Source organism: Adiantum capillus-veneris, chromosome 6, assembly GCF_014529385.1.
Source record: "Adiantum capillus-veneris isolate H3 chromosome 6, ASM1452938v2, whole genome shotgun sequence".
In the NCBI taxonomy this organism is placed as follows: Eukaryota; Viridiplantae; Streptophyta; class Polypodiopsida; order Polypodiales; family Pteridaceae; genus Adiantum; species Adiantum capillus-veneris.
Window position 1 is genome coordinate 42,596,916 of NC_140936.1, and position 19,201 is coordinate 42,616,116.

The following is a 19,201-nucleotide window of genomic DNA, read 5'->3' on the forward strand; positions in this document are numbered from 1 at the left end:
AATTATGAATAACCTTCCGTACTCCTTGACAGAAAATCAGCTCCAGCTCCACAGTGATTCTTGCCAGGCTTATGAAAAATTCTGAATTTAAACTCCATTAGGAACATCATCCACCGTATCAGCATGCCTTGAATAATGACTTTATTAATAAAAAACTGAAGAGCGTGATGGTCTACATAAAAATCGAACAACTTTCCCAACAGGTAATGCCTAAACTTTGTAGCACTGAAAACCATTCCAAGGGCTTCTCTCTCAGTAGTTGTATATCCTTGTTCAGCCTGACTGAATCTGCGAGACTGGCAAAATAAACCGTATAATCAGTCCTTCCGTCTGGCTAAGCCAATATCGCCCCCATTGCCAATCTCGAAGCATCTACATGTACATGGAAAATAACGTCCCAATTTGGTTGCCTAAGGAATGGTTTATTGATAATGGCCTTTTTTAGATTCTGGAAGCTCTCCTCACATTCAGCAGTCCAGTTGAACTTACTGGTCTTCTTTGTAAGATCATATAAGGGTACTGCTTGAGAAGAAAACTTATGTACAAACCTCCTATAGAAGTTAACATAACCCAGGAAAGAGCTCAACTCTGAAGCATTTCTGGGTGCTTTAGCTTGCTGAAAACACTGAATTTTATCGTTGGCCATTTCTATTCTATTTTGGGAAACCACATGTCCCAGTAACTATTCCTTCCAGACTAGGAAAATAGATTTGAATGGATTCGAAACAAATCCGCTTCTCCTGACAGCGTTTGAAAACCATTTCTAGGAATAGTAGGTTTTGTTTCTCTCTGAATATATAGTAAATCCATCCATAAAGATAGCGAGGAACCAATCAAGGAACTCATTAAAAATTTCCATCATACACCGTTGAAAGGTAGCTGGTGCATTGCACAGGCCAAAAGGCATCACCAGATGCATGAAAGCTCCCCACTCGGTGATGAAAGTGGTCTTCGCTCTATCTTCAGGAGCGATCTGTAACTGGTTATAGCCACTGTAACCATCCATAAAGCTATACATTTCATATCGTGCGATCTCATCAAGCAACATGTCACTAAAAGGCAATGGAAATGGATCTTTGATAGTTTGGGCGTTGAGTTTCCTATAGTCAACACACACTCTCAATTTCCCGTTTTTCTTGAACTACGACTAGCCAATTGCTACTGGCCACCTTTGTGATGAACCCAGCCTTGAGAAGATTATCAATCTCCTCTTTGACCTTTTTAGCATAGTTGGGGTTCATTCGGTATCTTTGCAGTCGTACTGGCCTAGCATCTGGCTTCAACAGTATCCAGTGCTGACATACTTCATGATCCACTCCCTTTAGGTCTGTCTGTTCCCAGGCAAATACGCCTTTGTAGTTCTGGAACATCCGGCGTGCCTTTTCCTTCATTATCGGGTTGAGATTCTTATTGACCTTGATCATCCTAGGACTATCCTCCAAGCCTAGGTTCCATTCTTCCACTTCTTGGTCGTCTGGAAGCAACCAATTCGGCCCGCCTCCTTTCCATTTGGTCGACTCTTCAGCATAATCCCAGGATGGCCCATTCAGTTCTGAATCAGCATTCTGATCCACTGCGTGTTCTTCAGAACGTACTGGCTCCTCTACCATACCAGTATCAGCTGATTCCACCAACCTCCCAATTAATTGAACTGATCTTTCCCTTGTGTTGATTTCAGTAAATTCATCGGGGAATTGCTTTTTCTGCTTGTCGGCCTGCTCTTTATTCAGTAAAACTGCATTCAAGTCAATCTCTGCTAAAGATAATATGTTCATGGCCGCTAACATTCGTTTGATCTTCTTGGCCCTGTACTTCTGGCATAACTCCTTCGGCCTCAGTTCTTTTCTCCAGCTCCTAGTATTGTTCGTCTGGATTTGAATTCTGCTGCTGGCCCCTTCTATGGTTAAGGTTTGATTTGCATAGTCATGAACAGCATGTGTTGTTCTCAACCATGGGCGCCCTAGCAGCATCCCATATGCCCCTTGCACATCCAGAATTAAGAAGCTGGTTTTAAATTTTTCCCTTCCTACTCTTATGTGCATATTTTCAATCATGCCCGTAGCTTGTACCACTCTGTGATCTGCCATTCGCACTTTAAATGGTGTTGGCTTTAGATTCGTGATACCCATTCTCTGCTAGAGATGAACTCCCATTATATTGACTCCTACTCCTCCATCCAAGATAACACTTGAAAGAGGTTCCCATTGCTTCCTAACCTTGTAGTCCACTTGAATGAGCGGAACTTCATCATCTTGGACGGTCGTCAAGTCCACTATTATGGCCTTCGCCTCAGCTTTCCTGCGCTGTCTGATGAAGTTTGCCACTTCGGGCAAGATTTTTCTGATATCCTCCAGCTCTACAGTCAGCTTTGAAATTCTATCACAAATTTTAACATGGATTTCTTCTCTCTCTTGGTCAGACTGGTTGTCAGAGCTCAAAGAACTGGTTGTATCATCACACTGCCATTCCTCTCTTGCAGTGCTTCCAATCCTTCCATCAACTCTCGGTTCATCAGTCATTCCTTGTACCGCAGCCAGCATGGTCTCAGGTATGGCCGATATTGACTGATCTTTATCAGTTTATTGGGTTGGTATCCTTTGAATGACTCGAGCTTCAGAACTTTCTAGATGCTCTAGCAGCTTCTTGGCCAAATCCTCTGTGATTTTAGCCACTAGTTCTCTCTGCTCTTGCCATTCATCTACCACCTTCTCTTTACCCTTGGCCTTCCAAATTTCTCTTTGTTGAGCCCACTTGCTACTGTTAGTAGTGATTGGTGTCTCTGAAGTATCTAGAATTTATTCAGCCACTACACCCTTACTTCTTGTGAACACCCGTACTGGGACTGGCTCTGGTGCCTTAGCCTCAGTAGCAGTAGGTGCAGGTGTGTCTGGGCATTGGGCTGCAAAATGCCGTACTTCTCACAAGTGTAGCAATTCATGCTCCGACTCTAGAAGTTGCCACGTCCTCTGCCTCGACCCATACTCATTTGAAATAGTCCACGTCCTTGACCAGTACCACTGGTACCTGGTCTCTCCTCTTGAGATACTTTGGTCGGTTCTACTTTCACTAGTTCAATATAGGCTACCAATGACAGGTCTTTGTCCTTCTTAAAGTGATGAATCCTGATACCACAATTGTTCCATAAATGACCAAAAGCCTTACAGTAAGTACATTGTGGGCACTTGTTGGGATATGGTCCTTAGATTTGCATTTCGAACACCAAGTCTCCATCTTCCGAAGTGGCTGTCTGGTGTGGCTAATTTCGACAATTTGTCTAGCCATTTCTTCAATTTTCTTGGTCCAAGATCCCTTCTTTGACTTCTCCCTGGATCGTTCATTAGAGCTGCTTTCAGAGCTACTGGACACCTCACTAAAATCAGAACTCTCAGTAGTAGCAGAGCTAGTGCTACTGGACCTTCTCTTTTTGTGTCTCTTTTCCTTCTTGGCATGGTGTTCCAGCTTCAGTGCCCTTTGTACTAAATCATTGAACTTCTTGGTTGGAGCTGGTACCTTCTGCTCCCTAAGCTTTTTGCTTCTGAAACCATTCAGAAACCATGTCCTCAACCTCTTCTTAGATGGCGGTTCCTGTAAGTGCCTGATTAGCTCCTTGATTCTTTCCACATAGCTTTGGACTGATAGATTCCGTTGCTTGATCTTATCCAGTTCACAGAGGATATCTTCATCCCCTCTATTGTAGGAATATTCCAGTCTGAAGGCTTTAAGCAAATTGTTGTAGGATCTGAGCTGACAGGCGGGGTAATGGTAATACCATTTCCTCGTTGCCTCCTTCAAGGTTTGCAGGAAGTATTCCCCCCAATCATCCTTATCAATGTTTTTCAGTTTAGCATACTGCTCAAAATCCTGTATGTGAATGTCTGGATCATCCTTCTTACCTCCCTTGAATATTGGAAAAGAAATTTTCAAAGAAGATGAGTAATCATTCTGATTACCACTGATTCTGCTGCTTCTCTTCCTAGATTCAAAACGGTGCTTGGAAGTCTTCTTGCAATTGTCAGTGTCAGCATCCCACTCAATCTCAGTCTTTGTCTCTGTATCAGTTTTCTCTTTGGCCTATCGGCTAGAAGTGCGGTGTCTGCCTTTACTTCCCTTGGTACCCTCATCCCCCTGCCGGGACCGAGAACTCTTGGCTTTTCGTGCTTCCCTTTTTGCCCGTCTGCGTCGAGAATGACTGGACTACTGTGAGTCCTGCGTCTCATCAGCCTGACTATGCTCCTCCTGAGCCTCAATGTCAGTCACCTTCTCTTGCTTAGGGTCAGACTCTCTTCCTGACTCCTCATGAATAGGATCAGCACGGATGGTGGATTTTCGGCCACGACTGGATTTGGGTGCCATTGCTAAAAACTTCCAGCTATAGGAGAAGAGTCTTTCAGTCAACAAGCTTCAGCTCGAGCCACCGTGATCGCCAAAGTGGAATTGGAGTTGATCTCTTGAGATAGTTAATTCCAGTGTTAGAAGATTTCGGCTACTGATGATGTGTTAGTTTAGACAGTCGACTGGACAGAGAATCAGAAACTGAACTAGAATTTATCTACTGGAATGAGAATCAGACTATGTAGTGAGAATAATATTCAGATTCAGATTCAGAGTACTGGACACAGAATAAGTATGACTGGAATATCTACCGTGATTGGGATTACAGATAAAGGATTACAGTGAGTATGATATGATTTACAGAGAGAATACAGCTGACAACAACTGCCAAGGATTGACAACTCAAGTACAAATGCCACCAAAGTGCTAACCCAAATGCTAACCCGATTACAATCTAACGGGCCCTATTTATACACCTTGGGTCTACCATAGTAATTACCGTAGTAATTACTAACTAATTCGCTGCCCGTCTCATAAGAGAACGTTCCCACTTAGTGAAGCTGTCTCAACCTTCTACATGTGTCACTTGTGGCTCCTTGAGTCGTCTATGAATTCATAAATTTCACAAGTATCTCCACAAGATTGGTAACATTTGCATTGAGTGCAGAGAGGTTGCTTTCAAGTACGCTTTGGCGATGTACCAAAGTCTTGAAAGAAGCCATATCTACAAGCCCATGATATCCTAGATCATCATCATCATACATATTAGTGTCAGTAGCACCCACGGTGCCCTGATTTTGATCTACGTGCTCAAAATCAAATGTGTGTGTAGATGGGATATCCTTAGTGGCCATGGTAAACACACACTAATGCAAAGAGAGAAAAAAAAAGAGAACTTGTACCTTGAGAAATTTAAGTCTTTGTGTTTTGTATGCTCTACAATTTGCATTGCATGCAAACCTCGCCTGTGGGAATTTGAGCGTTTCACTTGTCGTTTGTTGTAAGAACATCTTTAATGATTCTTCACAAAAAACTAGTCGTTTTTTTGAAAGCTTTTGTTCACTTTGAAGCTATCTTCTTGAGGAAAAAAGAATTTTTAGAGGAAAACTTGCCTTCCTCCAAAAAGTGAAAAGGAAGGGTGAAGTTACTTCCTTGAATTTTGAAGCTTTCCCTTTCCTTCTAGTTTTCCGTTCGACACAAGTAGGCTATCTTTCCTTGTTATACACAACAATGGTCAATAGCTTGATGGTAAAGTGTTGACCTCTTACCCTCATGGGGTGGGTTCAACCCTCCTTCATGCAAGGGTGAAGCGAGCTATCCTATGCGCGCAACCAACGGCACCTTTCAGAAGCCCTCGTTGTTGAGTTATCGGTCGAGTTTGCCTTAGTCGCCCGTGCTGTGGAGGGCGTAGATGGGGCGCCCACGGTCTGTCCATGCAATGCGCATAGGAAAGCATGCCTGTCTTCTTTTGTAGCACAGCGGGAACGTCGCTGTCTGCGAAACGTGGGAGAGGACTAGAGTGTCGCACATACATGCAACCCGCTTTTTGCCTCCTCCCAAAAATATCTCCGATATCAGTGAAAGGGTGGTGGTAATGCGTGTGCTAGTCTCCACCCAACCGTGCTATCTTATAGCCTCCCCCTAGCGTACACATTGTCCGGTCATGCCGGTGGCCTTGCCCATAGGACCCATGCCCTTACATTGAGTAAATGCACTCAGTTATATACAAGAAAGCAACAAGTCAGTCATTGACAACAAGAATAGTGACTATCAAGGGATGCAACAAGAACCCAACACCAACATTGGGAGTAGTCATCTTGAATGTGATAGTACATGGATATTCATGTACTCATCAATTTGTATGCTTACCAAATGCACACATGAATGAGACAATGATTCTAGGAATCCCATGGATGCGGACTTACAAGGTAGTGCCAGATTGGGATACCAACTACGGAACGTGAAAGAGAAGCAAAGCGTCGCACGCACATGCACCCTCTTTTTGCCTCCCAAATATAGCTCCGATACCAATGAAAGGGTGGTGGTAATGTGTGTGCTAATCTCCACCCAACCGTGCTATCTTATAGCCTCCCCCTAGTGTACACATTGTTCGGCCGTGCCGGTGGCCTTGCCCATAGGACCCATGTCCTTACATCGAGTAAATGCAGTCAGTTATTCCACATACAAGATACAACAAGTCAGTCATTAACAATAGGAATAGCGACTATCAAGGGATGCAACAAGAACCCAACACCAACATTGGGAGTAGTCAACTTGAATGTGATAGTACATGGATATTCATGTACTCATCAATTTGTATGCTTACCAGATGAACACATGAATGAGACAATGATTCCAGGAATCCCATGAATGCGGACTTACAAGGCAGTGCCAGATTGGGATACCAATCAGCTCAAGCTATCACCTAAAGGTGGACAACTCATTGTTCCAATTGCACCAAGCAAAGAGGTTACCAATAGAGAAAACCATGAATCAAACAATCTTCTCCATCCTATCGACAAGCAAATGCTACAAGTAGCATGCAAGGAGTCAGAAAAATTTGGGTACCAAAAGCATTGCTTAAGGATAAGCCAATTCAAATTTGGGTTGCCCAAAACATCATCGCCAGTACCAAAGACGGTTCCAAGGTTCAAAACACAGAGACGATCATCTTCGAGCAAGCAACCTAACACGAAATGGATTTGGAAGAAAAAGGGGCACTTATCTTCTCCACAAATTGTAAAACTGATCAAGCAATGGAGAGTTCAAACTCAACCACACCATTCTGACCAAAGCAAACCAAGATATCAATGGCGGGTAAAAGCTTGACAGCAGTCATGATTGATACAAACAGCTCAGAAAATCAGCATGCCAAAGCATCTTGATGCTACAATCAAGCAAAGGACACACAAGCTACAAGATTTTCTCTTTGGAAGAAAGCATCAGAAAACCTCAACATCAAAAACCCTTGAGTTAACTGAAGACCCAACTCTTGCACATCATAACGGTTTTAATTGCATTGATCTTCAAAGCATGGTAGAGCCAACCAAGGCTATGCATAGACACGATTGTTCAACCCATGGACACAGTCGTCCCGGAGTAGGCCATCTAGGAGGGGTGGAAGAGCACTAAGTAATTAAGGGCAATGTTTAAAGAGGGAGTAAAAAATTTTGATGTTAACGTGTGATTTTTTGCAAAATTACCTACTAATGCCCTTATAAATTATTAATAACGAAACTTTAACTAACAATATCTTCCCGATGAGTGTAAATAGTGTATATACTATCAAAAAATAGTCCTTTTTGGTTATTTTTTATTATTTTTCTTGATATTGAGACTTGAAAATAGAGAAATCCAACAAAAAACAATAAAGCTGTGTTTTTTGATGGATTTTCTTAATTTTTTTGTAATTTATCTTTAAGTTTTGGATAATGAAATACACAGTGTGAGCTAACGGCGCTCACTTCTCCCCTTCTCACGCTTCCTACTCCCTCCCCGATTGTCACATTGTAGTTGTGTCTATTGTGTTGTAACTGCATGTAAGAGCTCTACGCATTGGCATAAGCATTTCATAGTATTTTGTAGCTTTTGGCGTCGCTGACTCGCGGCCTAATCTCATCATAAGTAGGAATTTACACTTCCAAATAAAAAACTAAGCATGGGTGGGGTATTGGGGCATCATTGCTAAGCATTTAGATGCATTCTGGGTCGAAAACGGCTAGGTAAAAAATCCACTACTGTTAATATCACGATTTTGGAACTTGACCTAAAGTGGGATTTGAGACCATAAGCATGTGTGCTTAGGTCTTATAATCATGTCCTAGAAGTTTTGTGACGTTTGGATGTTGTTTGATGCTGTAACAGATGTGATTTGTTTGTCGATGAGCGATTGACTTTTGGTGATTTCAGTCACTTGAGTGTAGCTTGAGTTAAATGCGAGTTGTTTGTTGTTTTCCAAGAGATTGACAACTTCTTATAGCCTCTATGCACTAGTCAAGTCAGCTTCATCCCATGGATTGACAATTTATTCATGATTCTCGCTACATCTGCAATAAGATAGGGGTGAGGTTAGACACCCGTCCCACAAAGGAAACAAAGGAATAAAAAGGCAAGAAAGAGGTCACCCTCGTCTCCTTCTTCTTCACCTTCCTCCTCTTCCTACAAAAGCAGCGGTTCTTCTCCTAAAGAATACAAGAGGAGAAGACATTGCAAATCCTATCCTGTTTGGAAAAGGTCCCACAAGCTTAAGAAGTCCAAACAAGGTGGAAAGAGTATCTCTTTTCTCACCTATGATGACACCTTTGGTGCTACTGACAAAGTATTGGCCTTCATCCAGTAATTTGATGCGGCCTTTGGAGACGTGGGCTTCACTGAATCCTCCAAGCTAGGTCATGTAGCTATGCACTTTCAAAAATCTATTCGGCAATGGGTGGGCAAGCCTTCGTAACGGAGAATCTCCAAATACATGAAAAACTATATGAGTTTCCATCATGAAGAAATTTCTTGCAAGCGACGCCAAAGATAAAGTTCTCACTGAATGGGAGAGTTTGAAGCTACTTTTCAATAAGTCTATCCACAAATATGTAGACAAGTTTTGGGATTTACATCTCAAAGATACAGTCTTTCAAAAGATAGACTTCATTGAGAAAAAGCAAAAATTTTGTGTGGGATTACCTGAAGAAACAATTGAGTATGTCAACTCCCAACGGCCTAGTTCTATCACCGAAGTCATCCACCACACTATGGTTGCATCTCGTATCAATTTCCAACAAGGGGCTAAAAGGAATGCCAAGCCCATGGGAAACAAAGATCAAAATGATGCAAAGGGGAAGAACAATGCTCAAAGTTCTTCCCAAGGCAATTCCAACAACAATAACAAGACCAAGGAGAAAGAAGTTTACAAAGGTAAAAACAAACTCTCTCCTGAAGAGTGTAGACCTCTCAATATTTTTACATTTTGTACGAAACTGGGGATTTTGTTAGGATATGCACGGGCATTTTAGAAGCATGTGCATCCTAAATCATTGCACGTGTATGCCTGTTTGACATGCTTTTGTGTTCATTGCATATGGATGATTGGATAGCAATTGAAGCATTTGCTGAGATTTGCATTAAAATTTAGATGTGGTGCTAGTTATCCAAAGCAAGTTCAAGATTTTATGTGATGGTTGATGACTTAGCTTGGTCGCTTTTGACTAGGGAGAGTTGTAAAGCTTATCGACTTGAGAGAGTTTTAAGGATGCATTATTACACTAATATTTCAGTTAGATTTTGAGCTTGCCTTAAGCAAAGCAAGAAAATTTACACTAGTTTTAGTGTAATTACTAATAAAAGATTCAAATTTTGACTTAAAGACCGAGAGAGGGAGACAAATGGCGAGGAGGAGAGAGAATAGAGAGAGGGGACTTGAGTTTACGTCTCATCAGATAGCTCTTTGAGGTATCTAGAATTGTCCTTGTGAGGTTAAAAAGTTTTTTTATGGAGTGGGAGAACAAAGGCTTCAAAACCAAATGAGGAAATGGTTTTACTTTTTTTATGGAGAAAAAAAAACTAAATCAATTGCTAACTAGCTGATTAGAACCGTCATGAGGTCGCAAGAACCGCCGAGCCAAGAGGTTATGCCTGAGGAGGCAAGAGCCAGCAAAGTGCGTAGGGGGAATCATCCTATGTGGGGCCGCAAGTAGAGAGAGGGAGAGGTCTTTATAGAGAGAGAAGAAGGCATTGCAACCGTTGCAGGGGCGTGGCCAAGAGAGGGTGAGAGAAAGTCTTAGTGTGTGTGTAGCGCTGATGAGTGAGTAGGAGGACATCACCCGTGTGCAGATAGAGAAAGAGTGAGAGAGAGAGAATTGTTTGCATGAAAGCGCTAGCCTCAATCCAGAGATAGAGAGAGAAAATTTGGTAGAGAATTAGAGAGTGTTGACGGCTTGCTACAATGCTGAGTAAGGAGAGAGAGAATAGGCAAGAAACATAAAGAGAAATAAATTTTGAGTAGGATTTTGTGTGTGTGTGTGTGTGTGTGTATGTGTAGTTGTTTTACCATAAATAATAAGACATAATTGAACTTTTACATTCAAAAGACACTTGGCTCCAAAGAAAGGGAAATGTTGAGTAACAAAACAACTCAGTCTTAGAATTATCTTTGTACAATGTTTGTATGAATGAAGCCTCATTCTAGTATACAGATATCAGAAGTACTTCCCTTGTAGTAGGTGTATGTGTAATCCTGTATTGGACAACTGCTAAAAGCCAAAAAAGTCTTCGAAGATAAGATAGAGTCCTTTCCTACATCCATCCAAACAAGAAAACAGATATGTTAGCCTTGGATGTGTTCTACAGGTATCAATAAACTATACAAGTTGTGATCCATGTCCATATTTTAACATTTCTTTAAAACATTCTAGCTTAATCCAAAGTGATTATGTGGTTTTCATATAAGGTTTTATTAACCCAAAGTTTTATTTAGTATTTTAGTCTTAACTTAGAGGGCCATACCCCCTACTATTTCAAATGGTAAGTTCCCCAACACAAACTTCTTTGAGTGAATTAATGGGGCTCCGTCTATAAAGAACTTTTTACATATTATAAACGAGAATAAGCCTGTTGTAGAATATATTTAGAAATGATAAAGTTAAAGTGGAATCCGATCCTTCCTACTTTCTATAAGTCACAAACTACTAGCAAGCCAAGTGGTAGAGGCTTTTTGTGGTAACTTTAGACTGTGTGACTGTCAAACCAAAAAATCAAGTTAAGTTGTGAATGTAACTAAAGTATTGCATTATCCTGTCCTATCAACTGATACCAAACAGGTGCCAACATGTAGTGTAACTGGGCCATAACCCCCCAAGGTCGCCCAAATATGCAACAATAGCGTGTTTAGAAGGCAAAAGACGACCAAAAAAATTCCTTAAGTACACCCAACTAGCAGTGTTTATACCAATTTTCACAAACGACAATTTTATTATGATAACAAATTATAGAGACAATACCAAGCATAGAAGCCAATAATCATCCGGGGAACACCCAACTATCAAAGCGTTTTATTGTATCGATAGCGACACAACCATATGCAAGAACCAATACCCATCCGGGGTGTACCTTTCCAACAAATGCTCCATTATGCATAGACGGGATACTTACCTTCTCAGCCTGGGCAAGGACTTTAACAAAACAGTGAACCAGCTAACACAGAGCAATAGAATAGCCTTTAGTGTAAAGTGGTACCAATTTCCAGTCAGAACCTCATCGTTAAGTACATCCTGCATTAAACTAATGTGTGCCATTTGTAAAAAACCGAAACCCAGACGAGGGGTTTAAGAAAAAAACCCTAGTTAGTGACTTCATTTGTCAAAGACAAGCTTATCCATAAAGTGGTTTTTTTCAGTAAAAGCGGCACGTTATGCCCCCCATATTTTAAGCTGCGTTCTTATGTACTATCCTTTAACCGAAACCAATAATCATCGGGTTAGAACCCCTCTTTTTATAGATTTTTACTGTACAGTATTCTCCTGTAGCTTGTATTTGATGATGCACATTTAAAGAAAAAAGTATAGTATGATCCAACCAGGTGGTAGTAACTGAATGTTTCAAGCAAATGAACAGTTTTCACAGCGCAGCCAAGAAAAACAGTAGTAAGATGCAAGTTATGCCCTAAGAATCAACCTTAACCATATAGTGTCATGCACAGCTAGCAAAATGGGGCTACACCAGTTATAGGCACTTCAGGAACAACACTCCTCAGTGGTGTTACCAAAGCAATGCCAACCCACATCGTGGTCCTTGAGAGAGAGCGAGGAACCCATTGGAGGCAAGAAGCATTAGCAAACAAGATAGGACAAAGAGAGAGTCGATTGCAAGGGCTACATGGGTGAAAGTAGAGGGAGAATAGGGAGGAGCAATTTCACTGTGTGTGTAGGGAGTGAGAGAGAAAACTTGTCTAGCTAGCGTTTAGCGCAGGGAGGAAAGAGAGAGAGATTATGTTCTAGAGAGAGGATCATTTTGATAAAGAGAAAGAGAGAATTTGATTCTCAAACTTGCAAAAGAAAGCAATGGTGAAGACGAACCAAATTGTGGCTAGGCGGATAACAATAGAAACGATGGACGACTTTGTGGTTAGTTGAGTTTATTTAAAAGATGAAATGAACATTTAAAAAATTGTTTTTTGTAGTTTCATAACCTTAAAAGCATCAAAACCTTTAAATACAATATCAATTTGAAGCATTAAAAACTTAAGAGTAAAGATATGTTAGCATATTCATAATAAGTTTGAAGCAATCTTATTGAGAAATGATGGTTTTGACTGAATGCATCGTTGATATGTATTAAAAGTATGTCTCAATATGAAAAGTAGTATAGTATTGCATGATTAGTGTTATTTGAAAAAGGTAAATTAGAATATTTATAATTTGTAACAATTCAAATGGCGATTTACAATTTTATTGGATCATGGTGGTGCCTTTAATTGAGAGAGTGTTAATTTATTCAGTGATTTCAATTATTAATCCAAAATTTAACAAGTTGCTACTTTGTTTTATGGAGTGTGGGAGTATAAGATGACTTACTAATTGGTGAAATTATATCATGTTATAGTTAAGTGATAAATTAGTCTAGAAAGTGCATTAGGTAGTGTATTTGGGAGTATTGAGTATTGTAAAACATAAATAGGATTCTTACGAATGCATAAGTGAAAACATTAGTAAAGATATAGCTGAATAATTGCTTTGTTTAAAAAAAGGCGTCTGAGAGTGTGTTATATAGTGCACTTGGGATTGTTTTGAGTCATAAACAAGAGTTTTGGAACATGTATAGAATAAATTAGGATACATTGGTGTCAAAGTGGACTACATTAGTAAGACCCTGAAGATTATTTCATTTGGTGCGTCCGCCGGGAGTCGGCTTGCTATTAGAGCTACGGGGCACCCCATGCATAGACTTTGCACGTCAACCGTACCTAATTGGGCTAGACCTAAAGCCCTGGAGAGAGATATTGAACGTTTTAATTTAAGTAATTGAGTGAGCGTACACATAAACATTCCCATGGGGTCCTTGGACTTAAAAAGCGATGGATGTTTGTCTGTGAGCGACAACTAGATTAACAAAGTGTGTTAGTGTCCTTAGAGCATGGATTTTTCTAGTTTGGTTTTTCCTACTCTGAGAAGTTAATACAATTTAATCTAAGACTTTATGTCGTTAGAATGGGTCAACGAACTGAGGAATTTTTGGTAAATTGTTTTAATATGAATGAGGAAGAAGTAAGCATGTATAAACAATCTAGATCCAAGATGGAATTTTTACAAAGTCAAGAACGTGAAATGACAGATGAAGCCATGGCACGTTTGGTAGAGAAGTTGGTTGGATTAGAGATAGAGAAAATAAGCTTTGATGGAATCTAAACATAATAAAGAGTTAGCAATGTTAGCAAATTGCTTTATTCAATATGATATGCTTCCATAAAAGGAACAAATAGGAAAGATTTGTCTGATTTTAGAAGAAGAACGTAGATCTCATGTTCAGGAAGTGGACACTATGAGTGAATGTATAAGAGTGATGAAAGAGGAGATTCAGGGATATAAGAAACCTAGGTCAGGATGTCAAGTTCTTTGCAATGATGAAAGATTCCCTGAGGATGAGGCTATAGCTTCCAAAGCTAATGATCAATGTACTCACAATGTTAGTAAATCCATCTTTAATCATATAGATATTTCTACTGAAAGGCCATGTTTACTGGGAGATGTGGAAAAGAGAAAATAAATCTATTTGATGATAGCATAGCTACATTGATAGATATTACAACCTTTAATAGAAGCATGTCTTGATAATGAGCATTCACAAGATGTGAGCAAATTAATTATTTCGATGCTCTATTATCTTGTGAGTTAAGTAGTGACTATTGTAGGGAGGAAATTGATATTGAAAAGAATGATGACCAGCAAATTGGGGTTATTCCATTAGTGGAATCGCAACTTGAGGATTCACCTTATTGTGAATCTGAGGTGGCGCTTAATGTTTGCATGGTGTCTATTGAGGATAGTAATAAGGAAACCACCGTTGTTTCATACTCTTCTTCTGCATTCAAGAGTAGTGTGAGTTTAGAAGAAGAGATGAATCAAAATCATGATTGTGTGGATAATATGCATGATTTATTAGAAAAACTAAGATATAAGGAAGACCTACATCCTCTAATACGTGCAATGCCACAACGAAATTCTCCTTTTGTGTCATCAAAAGGTGTAGAGACTATTCAATGGGAGGTATCTGAAGGAAATTTTTTTTAACTTTGGGGAGTCAATTGAAGGGCACAACGCTACAAGAACTTCAAAAAGTTTTGAGAGAGTATCAACATATATGCCTTTTCTTGGTCGTACAAAGACCTACGAGGAGTAAAGCGTGAGCTTTGTAAACATTACATTGACTTAGAACCTGGTGCTCAACCTATTGGTCAACGTCGACGGACCAATCCTAATTATCTAGGGATGATAAAAGTAGAGATAATGAAATTCCTAGATGTGGGGTTTATTTATGCAGTTTCTTATGGTGAGTGGGGGTCTCTTATAGTGGTAGTATCCAAGAAAAATAATAAGATTCGTATTTGTGTAGATTATAGGAAGCTTAATGGGAAAACAAAGAAGGATCATTTCTCTCTGCCCTTTATGGATCAAGTTTTAGATTGCGTGGCTGGATATGAACTCTATTCCTTTATGGATAGGTTGAGTGGCTATAATCAAATCCAAATACATGAGGAGGACCAATCAAAGACAAATTTCACTATAGAATGGGGCACATTTGCTTATCAGGTTATTCCATTTGGGTTATGTAATGCCCTGCCACATTTCAACGTGTAATGATTGCGCCTTATCAATATTTTTTGCAAAAATTGATGGAAATTTTCTTGGATAACTTTTCAGTGCAAGGGACTGAGGAGGATATGCCTAAAAAATCGGCCTTAGTGTTTGAACGTAGTGTAGAGATGGGTATCTTGTTAAACCTTGATGTGGGATGCATGTCTAACCTCACCATCCTATCTTATTGTAGTATTAGCGAGAACCACAATTAATTTGTTAAACCACGGGATGAAGCTGACTCGACTAGTGCATAGAGGCTACAAGTGGTTTTCAATCTCTCGAAAATCAACTAACAACTCGCATCTAACTCAAGCTACACTCAAGTGACTGAAATCACCAAAAGCCAATCGCTCATCGACAAGCAAATCACATCCATTACAACATCAAATGACATCCAAACGTAACAAAAATTCTAGGACAAGTTTATAAGACCTAAGAACACATGATTATGGTCTCAAACCCCACTTTGGGTCAAGTTCCAAAATCGCGATTATTAACAGCAATAGATTTTTGACCTAGTCGTTTTCGACCCAGAATGCATCTAAATGCTTAGCAATGATGCCCCAATACTCAGCCTATGCTTAGTTTTCAATTTAAAAGTGTAAATTCCTAGTTATGATGAAATTAGGCCGCGGGTCGTCGATTCCAAAAGCTATGAAATACTATGAATGGCTTACGTCAATGAGTAGAGCTCTTACCTGCGGTTGCAATGCAACAAACGCAATCATAGTTTGACAACCGGAGAGGGAGTAGGAAGCACGAGAAGAAGAGAAGTGAGTGCCATTCGCTCACACTGTGTATTTCTTATCCAAAAACTTATAAAAAACTTACAAAAATTGGCTTTTATATCTTAGCCAAGGTTTTTGGGTGGTCAAAACTAATAATTTGGAGTTCTACCAAAGCTGGGTGATGGCTCGCTGATACAATCTAGAAGCTTGTAGCCCTGGATCATTAATTACAAAGTTTATCCGAGAAAATAGGAGTTACAATATTCCCGATTTATCAAAATAATAAATGTTTTACAAAGAGAACTCCGAAAAATGGTGTCCGTGTTAGCTTGCTACTAACATCCCCCCTCCTCGCTTGTGTCGTCCCTTGACATAGCTTTATGGTCTGAAATAGCCTTCGGGTTGATGGTGGCTGGCAAGGCGGTCTTTAAGCGCGTTCAGTGTCTTCTGGTATCTGATTCTTCGTTCTTTGTCGGGCACTTGCAGAAATTGCATTGTTACTTATATTCTTCACCTCCACCGCTGAGTAGCCTACAAACTTGGATGTTAGGTTGCTGATCACCGGTGCAAATATCTTCATTCGCCATGTGAAGAATCCAGTGTAGAATGCTTCTTCAAAGGCCAAGATATTATTCGATGGAAAGAACATACATCTGCGGCATAGAATCCATAAAGGACTTCCTCTGAAGGTTTCCCACTCAGATCGTAGCATAAGCCTTTGTTTCCTTCCAAAAATGATAGCCATGGGGCTCCTATTTTCTTAGGCTCATTAAAAACTTGTATACATGTTAGCAACATTCTTCATATCTTACATAACATGGCGCAAAAGTGATCTGGTAGACTCTTGAACAAAGACATTGAGCCCGTTAGTGTTTTCACCATGTATTCTTCTGTTGCTTGTCCTCTCTCTAGAGCTGGTAGCCTGGGGAAGCTAAGCCAAGTTAGCCTCTTCTTTTGCAGTGATTCATGCGCTTGCCATGTCCTTACTCTGGGTACAGGATAGAAGGTTGGATCTCTTTGAAGGGCTGCACGTGCTCTTGTGAACAGAATCAGGTATCTTGGATTCTTGTTCAACCATCTTAACCTCCACTTTGGGTGGTCTTTATCTACGCCATCTTCTTGCATATCTTTGTACAGCCTCTCTTTCACCTATAATAATTCCACTTTGATGAGAGGGTACAACAGGGATTGTTGAGTGTTGATATGATTGGAAGTGGGTTGAGTGACATTGACAGAGTGTAAAGCTCTCAACTCCCAATCCATTGCGACTTTCCTGCTCGTCCACCTCCAGGGTGATCTTCTCCTTCAGTGCGTCTTCTTCAGCTTTTGACAGCTGGACCATTGGCACTGTGTCTTCATCCGTGATGTTAATCTAAAAATCTTCATCACCACTCGGCTCTGCTATGGACTGTGTCTCAGACTCAGCAACAAACAAGACTGAGGGTATGCCAATCTATGGCAGCTCTGAAGTGCCTGCCTCTTCCTACGTGTCTGGTTTCCTATCTCTGAGGAGTTGATTAATTCGCTTTAGTTCAGCTATCTCCTTTAGAAGCTCCTCCTCTCTCTGAACCCGCATCAGTGCCAGGTCCTTGCACTGTGATTGTTCTAGCTTTAATTCCAATTCAAGGTCTTTGTTTTTCTTCTCGAGTGCCTTGTACACTTCATTAGTTCTTTTGATCGAGGCCACGGGTGGATTTTCTCTGATTTGGCCCGTAAGAAAATTGCCTAATCATTGATCCACTGTTCACAATGCTGTAGAGAAGCATTGGCAACATCTAGCTGTACCTCAATTTCTGAGCTGACAGAGATGTCGTAAGAAGTTCATTCTTAACTTCTATCAGTTGTTCATCTTTTGCTTTGCAGGCATCAGATAGTTTGGTGAGAAGATCACCTAACTCCTCCATTTCTTTTTGTTGTCTATCTCTGGCTAACTGATGTTGTTCCGCTTCTGCCTTCATCTCTTGCACCTGCCTTTGAAGATCAGTGATGACAGTCATCCTGTCTTCTAACTCTCCTTGGAGAGCGTCGATCACCATCTCAAGTTCTTTGGCCTTCGTGCTATGATTTAGTGGTGCTGAGCGGAGTCTCTCCGTCATTTCTTGCATCTACCTTGCATATTCATTGACTTGGACTATTACTTCGTTGTTTGATTGCCACTCCTCCTGTCTTGCCAGCTGAGATGTGCCTGCAGCCTCATGTGTGGCTTCATGCTGCGTCGTAACTGCTGGTGGTTCTTGTGTAGAGGTAGATGGTTGGTCTTCTTTTTGGGTATCGTGAGGCTTTGATGCCTTGGGAGTTTCTGGCTGAGTAGAAGTAGAGGGTGTTGGCTCCGACCTTGCTGTCTCTTCAGGTGCCGGCCTTTCTTCCTTCTCTGGCTCAGGTTCTGTCTCATGTGTAGTGGTAGACTCTTTTTCTGCATCTGCTTTGTTATCAGATTCTTGTTCAGATCCACTTTACTTTTTCTCTTCTGGCTTTTGAGTATCTTCTTTGGCCTTCTCCTATTCTCGGCTCGGCCTCTTTTTCCTTTTTTTTGTCGTGCTAGTCAGCTTCTTGTGCGGATTCTATTTGTTTGGTGGACTCAGAATCTTTGTCTTTCTCAGGCTCCGCTTCTTCATTGGTGTCTTTGCCCGCCGGCGATGGTGGTGGGATAGGCATGGGATGGTCTTGTTTTTTTGTAGGCGGTGAGGTGAATCGGGGACATCCATAACTTTGTTCTTGTCTAGCCGTTTCTTCGGCTTGCCTTTGATCTTCCACCTCCTTGGCTTTCTTAGTAACTTATTCTTCCTCCTTCAGGTTTAGAGCTTCAGCCTCTTGGTACATTCTTTCTAAACGCTCTGTTGGATCATCCGCCTCTTTTCTGGTATGATGCTTCATTCGAGGGCCTTTAAGTCCAGCAGGTAACCATTTTTCTGGGTCCTTCCCTTGTGCTTGCCTACTGTGCTAGTACGCCTGTTTCTCTCTTTCAAAGCGTGCTTGTTTTTGAGCTGGCTCTTCTTGGTCTGCGGCCACAGCTTTTCTTTTTATCTCTTCTCTCTGAGCTCTCTTTTCTTCGTTGTCAGTGCTCTCACTGCCATGCCTTTTCGACGAGCTGTCAACTGACTCTTCATCAGATTTATATGATCTTTTACTTGACCTTGTAGCTCTTGGAGAGGGTTGTGCTGCCAATATCCATGTGTTCTGATCAGGGGCAGGCGGTAGGTTGTCAGCCATGCTGATGGCATGATATGCTATTCTAGTCAAGACCTCTGGTGCACCCAAGTACGTGAACTTTCCTTCCTTTTTGGTGCCCTTCAAGGTTATCAA